This window comes from Castor canadensis, chromosome 13, assembly GCF_047511655.1.
Source record: "Castor canadensis chromosome 13, mCasCan1.hap1v2, whole genome shotgun sequence".
NCBI classification, from domain to species: domain Eukaryota; kingdom Metazoa; phylum Chordata; class Mammalia; order Rodentia; family Castoridae; genus Castor; species Castor canadensis.
Window position 1 is genome coordinate 83,082,480 of NC_133398.1, and position 6,372 is coordinate 83,088,851.

The 6,372-nt window shown below is 48.9% G+C and overlaps 1 pseudogene; it reads left to right on the plus strand.

Annotated features, from left to right (window-relative positions):
- The first annotated feature begins 3,464 nt into the window (after positions 1–3,464).
- On the plus strand, positions 3,465–6,162 carry LOC109679915 (fibroblast growth factor receptor 3 pseudogene; annotated as a pseudogene).
- The last annotated feature ends 210 nt before the right edge of the window (positions 6,163–6,372 follow it).

Sequence of the window (6,372 nt, forward strand, 5' to 3'; positions counted from 1 at the left end):
TGAAGATCACTTCATATTAATTAAAGGAACAATTCGTCAAGAGGAAATATCAATCCTTAACATATATCCACCAAACACAGGAGCACACATCTACATTAAAAAAGACAAAACAAAACAAAAAAACCTCTAATGGCCCAAGAGCACAGATAGACCCCCAAGACAGTGATAATGATAGTGGAAGATCTGAATACCCCTTGTCACCAATAGATAGGTCATCCAGGCAAAAGATCAACAAAGAAACTTCAGAGCTACTTCACACATTAGACAAAATAGACATGGTTGATGTCTACAGAGTATTTCACCCAACAACCAGGCAATACACATTCTTTTCTGCTGCTCATGGAACTTTCTCCAAAATAGATATTTTAGGACATAAAACAAGTCTCAACAAATTCAAGAAAATTAAAATAACCCATTGCATTATATCATATCACAACGGAATAAAACTAAGCCTCAACAACAAAAGAAACCCCAGAAAATATTCAAACACATGGAGACTGAATAACACACTGCTGAAAATGAATGGGTAACTGAAAAAATAAGACCTCTCAAATAAACAACCTAATGATGCACTTTAAGCTCCTAGAAAAACAAGAACAATCCAAACCCAAAACCAGCAGATGGAGAGAAATAAAAAAGATCAGGGCCAATATCAATGAGATTGAAACCAAACAAATTATATAAAGAACAAATGAAATAAAAAGTTGGTTCTTTAAAAAGATTAACAAGATCAAAAAACCCTTAGCCAACATGACAAAATGGAGGAGGTGAAAGACCCAAACTAATAAAATCAGAGATGAAAAAGGGGATATAATCACAAATACTAAGGAAATTGGGAGAATCATTACTTGAAAATACTAAGTTATTTTCAAGTAAACTGGAAAATCTAGATGCAATGGACTAATTCCAAGATGCATGTAACCAACCAAAACTGAGCCAAGAAGATAGTACCCATCTAAATAATCCTATTAAATGCAATGAAATTGAAGCAGTAATAAAGAGTCTCCCTACAAAGAAGAGCTCAGGACCTGATGGATTCAAGGCCAAATTTTACCAAACCTTTAAAAACTAACACCAATACTCCTCAAAGTTTCCCAGGAAATAGAAAGGGAAGGAATATTACCAAACTCATTCTATGAAGTCAGCATTACACTCATTTCAAAACCCAATAAAAATGTAACCAGAAAAGAGAATTATAGACCAATATCTTTAATGAATATAGATGCAAAGATTTTCAACAAAATATTGGCAAACAGAATTCAAAAACACTTAAAAAGATCATACACCATGACTAAATTGCTTTCATTCTTTCATTCCAGGGATATAAGGATGGTTCAACAAACGTAAATCCATAAACTTAATATACCATATAAACAGAAACAAGGACAAAAACCACACTTTTCTCTCAATAGATGCAGAAAAAGCCTTTGACAAAATACAACACTCTTTCATGATTAAAGCTCTGAAGAAACTAGAAATGGAAGAAATGTTCCTCAACATAATAAAGGCTATATATGACAAACCTAGAGCCAAGATCATACTAAATGGAGAACAACTGAAACCATTCCTCTTAAAGTCAGGAATGAAATAGGGCTGTCTGCTTTCTCCACTCCTTGTATATAGTTTTGGAATTCCTAGCCAGAGCAATAAGACAAGAGCAAGAAATAAAAGGGATCCAAATAGGGAAGGAAAAAGTCAAACTAACCCTATTTGCAGTTGACATGATCCTAAATCTAAGAAACTCCAAAACTACCAAATAACTATTAGAAATTATAAACTCTTTCAGCAAAGAAATCAGTAGCTTTTCTGCATACCAACAACGCACAGACTGAGAAAGAAATCAGGGAAATAATTCCATTTACAATAGCCTCAAAAACAATAAAGTATGTTGGAATAAATTTAACAAAAGAAACCAAAGGCCTTTTTTAATGAAAACTAGAAACCACTGAAGAGAGAAATAGAAGAAGACATCAGAAGATGGAAAGACCTTCTATGCTCATTGACTGGTAGAATCAACATTGTGAAACTGGTTAAATTATCAGAAGCAATCTACATGTTCAACACAATCCCCATCAAAATTCCAGTGACATTCTGCACAGAAATAGAAAAGGCAATTGTGAAATAAATATGGAACATGAAAGACCTCAAATAGTCAAAGCAATTCTGAACAAAATGTCCAACACTGGAGGCATCACAATATCTGACTTCAAACTATATTACAGAGCCAAAACAATAAAAACAGCATGGTATTGGCAGAAAAATAGACAGGAAGACCAATGTATCAGAATTGAAGATCCAGACATAAACCCTAGCATCTATAGCCAACTAATCTTTGACAAAGGAGCCCAAAACACATGATGGAGAAAAAACAACCTCTTCAGCAAATGCTGCTAGGAAAACCAGATGTCTATATGCAGAAGATTAAAATTAGATCCCTGTCTTTCACCCTGTACAGAATCAACTCAAAGTGGATCAAAGACCTTAATATAAGGGCTGAAACTTGGAAACATTGCAGGAAGCAGTAGGAAATACATTGGAATAAACAGGTATAGGGAACAACTTCCTAAACAGAGCTCAAAAGGCTCAGCAGCTAAGAGAAACAACGAACAAACGGGACTGCATCAAACTAAAAAGCTTCTACACAGCACAAGAAAACAGTCAGCAGACTCAAGAGACAGCCCACAGAATGGGAGAAAATCTTTGTCAGCTACTCATCCGATAAGGGACTAATACCCAGAATCTACAGGGAACTCAAAAAACTCAGCCCCCAAAGAATCAACACCCCAATGAAGAAATGGGCATAAGAACCAAACAGGGAACTGTCAAAGGAAGAGGTAAAATGGCCAGTAAATACAGGAAGTGTTCAGCTTCCCTGTCTATCAAAGAGATGCAAATCAAAACTACACTAAGATTTCATCTCACTCCAGTTGGAATGGCCATAATCAAGGTTAATAACAACAACAAATGCTGGTGAGGATGTGGCAAAATAGTAACCCTTATACACTGTTGGTGGGAATGGAAATTAGTACAACCAATATGGAAAGCAGTAAAGAGATTCCTCAAAAAACTAGAGATAGAACTGCCACATAATACTGCTTCTGAGCATCTACCCAAAGGAATGTAAGATAGAATACAGTAGAGACACCTGAACACTGATGTTCACTGGAGCACTATTCACAATAGCCAAGCTTTGGAAACAACCCAGGTGCCCTACAACTAATGAATGGATCAAGAAATTGTGGCATAGGGGAGCCCCGGGCGGCGGCGGCTGCGGGCGGGGCGGCTGGGGGTCTGAAGGGTCGGGGCGCAAGAGCGGGGCCACGCGCTCCATCTCTGCGGCGCTGGTAAGGAACTGCCCTCCTCCTCCTCCCGTAGTCTCCGGAGCGGCGCCCTCCTTAGCCGGGCCATGGGGGGCAGCATGCACGCGCGCGCAGCCTGGGGACGCCGCGGCCCCCGCCCCAGCCATGGGCGCCCCGGCCTGCGCCCTCGCGCTCTGCGTGGCTGTGGCCGTGGCCGTGGCCGTCGTGGCTGGCGCCGCCTCGGAGCCCCCGGGGAACAGAGCAGCGAGTCGTGCAGAGAGCGGCAGAGGTCCCAGGGCCTGAGCCTGGCCAGCAGGAGCAGGTGGCTTTTGGCAGTGGGGACATCGTGGAGCTGAGCTGCCTCCCGCCTGGCGGTGACCCGATGGGCCCCACTGTCTGGGTCAAGGATGGCACAGGGCTGGTGTCCTCCCACCATATCCTGGTGGGGCCCCAGAGGCTGCAGGTGTTGAATGCCTCCCAGGAGGACGCTGGGGCCTACAGCTGTCGGCAGCGGCTCGCTCAGCGCGTGCTCTGCCGCTTCAGTGTACGTGTAACAGATGCTCCGTCCTCAGGAGATGATGAACATGGGGAGGACGTGGCTGAAGATGGGGAGGACGAGGCTGAAGACAGCGGGGCCCCTTACTGGACTCGGCCGGAGCGGATGGATAAGAAGCTGCTGGCTGTGCCGGCTGCCAACACCGTTCGCTTCTGCTTCCCGGCTGTTGGCAACCCTACTCCTTCCATCTCCTGGCTGAAAAACGGCAAGGAATTCCGCGGGGAGCATCGCATAGGGGGCATCAAGCTGTGGCACCAGCAGTGGAGCCTGGTCATGGAGAGCGGGGTGCCCTCCGACCGCGGCAACTACACCTGCGTGGTGGAGAACAAGTTCGGCAGCATCCGGCAGACATACACGCTGGACGTGCTAGAGCGCTCCCCGCACCGGCCCATCCTGCAGGCGGGGCTGCCCGCCAACCAGACCGCGGTGCTGGGCAGCGACGTGGAGTTCCACTGCAAGGTGTATAGTGACGCGCAGCCGCACATCCAGTGGCTCAAGCACGTGGAGGTGGACGGCAGCAAGGTGGGCCCAGGTGGCACTCAAGACGGCGGGCGCTAACACCACTAACAAGGAGCTAGAGAGGTTCTGTCCTTACACAGTGTCACCTTTGAGGACGCGGGGTGATACACCTGCCTGCCGGGCAATTCTATCGGGTTTTCTCACCACTCTGCGTGGCTAGTGGTGCTGCCAGCAGAGGAGGAGCTGGTGGAGGCTGACGAGGCTGGCAACGTGTATGCAGGCATCCTCAGCTATGGGGTGGGCTTCTTCCTCTTCATCTTGGTGGTGGCAGCCGTGACACTCTGCCGCCTGCGTAGTCCCCCCAAGAAGGGCTTGGGCTCCCCAACGGTGGCGCACAAGGTCTCTCGCTTCCCGCTCAAGAGACAGGTGTCCTTGGAGTCCAACTCGTCCATGAACTCCAACACGCCGCTGGTCCGCATCGCACGGCTGTCCCCGGGAGAGGGTCCCATGCTGGCTAACGTCTCTGAGCTTGAACTGCTTGCTGACCCCAAGTGGGAGCTGTCTCGGGCCCTGCTGACTTTGGGCAAGCCCCTTGGGGAGGGCTGCTTCGGCCAGGTGGTCATGGCGGAGGCCATCGGCATCGACAAGGACCGTGCTGCCAAGCCTGTCACAGTGGCCGTGAAGATGCTGAAAGATGATGCCACCGACAAGGACCTGTCCGACCTGGTGCCTGAGATGGAGATGATGAAGATAATCGGCAAACACAAGAACATAATCAACCTCCTGGGGGCCTGCACAAAGGGCAGGCCCCTCTCTGTGCTGGTGGAATATGGGGCCAAGGGCAACCTGAGGGAGTACCTGCGGCACGGCGGCCTCCAGGCATAGATTACTCCTTCGACGCCTGCAGGCTGCCCGAGTAGCAGCTCACCTTCAAGGACCTGGTGTCCTGTGCCCACCAGGTGGCCCGGGGTATGGAGTACCTAGCCTCCCAGAAGTGTATCCACAGGGACCTAGCCGCCAGCAACGTGTTGGTGACTGAGAACAACGTGATGAAAATTGCAGACTTTGGCCTGGCCCAAGATGTGCATAACCTGGACTACTACAAGAAGACCAACAATGGCCGGCTGCCTGTGAAGTGGATGGAGCCCAAAGCCCTGTTTGACAGAGCCTACCAGAGTGATGTCTGGTCCTTCGGGGGTGCTTCTCTGGGAGATCTTCACACTGGGAGGCTCACCATATCCTGGTATCCCCGTGGAAGAGCTGTTCAAGCTGCTGAAGGAGGGCCACCGTATGGACAAGCGGGCCAACTGCACCCATGACCTGTACATGATCATGAGGGAGTGCTGGCATGCTGTGCCTTCACAGAGGCCCACCTTCAAGCAGTTGGTGGAGGACCTGGACGGCATCCTCACTGTGACATCCACCGACGAGTACCTGGACTTGTCTGTGCCCTTTGAGCAGTACTCACCGGGTGGCCAGGACACCCCCAGCTCCAGCTCTTTGGGGGACGACTCTGTGTTCACCCATGACCTGCTGCCCCCAGCCCCACCCAGCAGTGGAGGCCCTCAGATGTGAAGGGCTGCCAGTTCTGCAGGTCAAGCCCCCATCAATGGGAGAGTAGACCCTAGCCCACCCTGCTGCTGCTGGTGCGCAGTGGGCCCTGGCCCAAGCCTGGTATGGATGGGCAGATGGACAGATAGGACTTTGTATCTGTGTGTGCATGTGTGTCGTAATGGCCCTTGGGTGCACAGGTTCCCAGAACCTCTGCTGCTGTACAGTGGCCTTCTGACTGACCAGTGCCAGGAGCACCAGGGGCCCTTGTTCTGGAGGCTCCAGTTGTAGAATGTAAGGGGCCAGGGAGGGCCATGCTTCCTTGCCTGCCAGTGCCCAAGGCTGAGCCTGCAGGGAAGCCCCACATGGTAAGCCTCCCACCTAAGTGGTACCTTGTGCTCGGAGGTACATCACAGTGCCCCACTCCAGGCCTCCCCACTTCCCACCCTGCCCCTCAGAGACTGAAATTACGGGTACCTGAAGGTGGGAGCCTTTACCTTCTGTCTG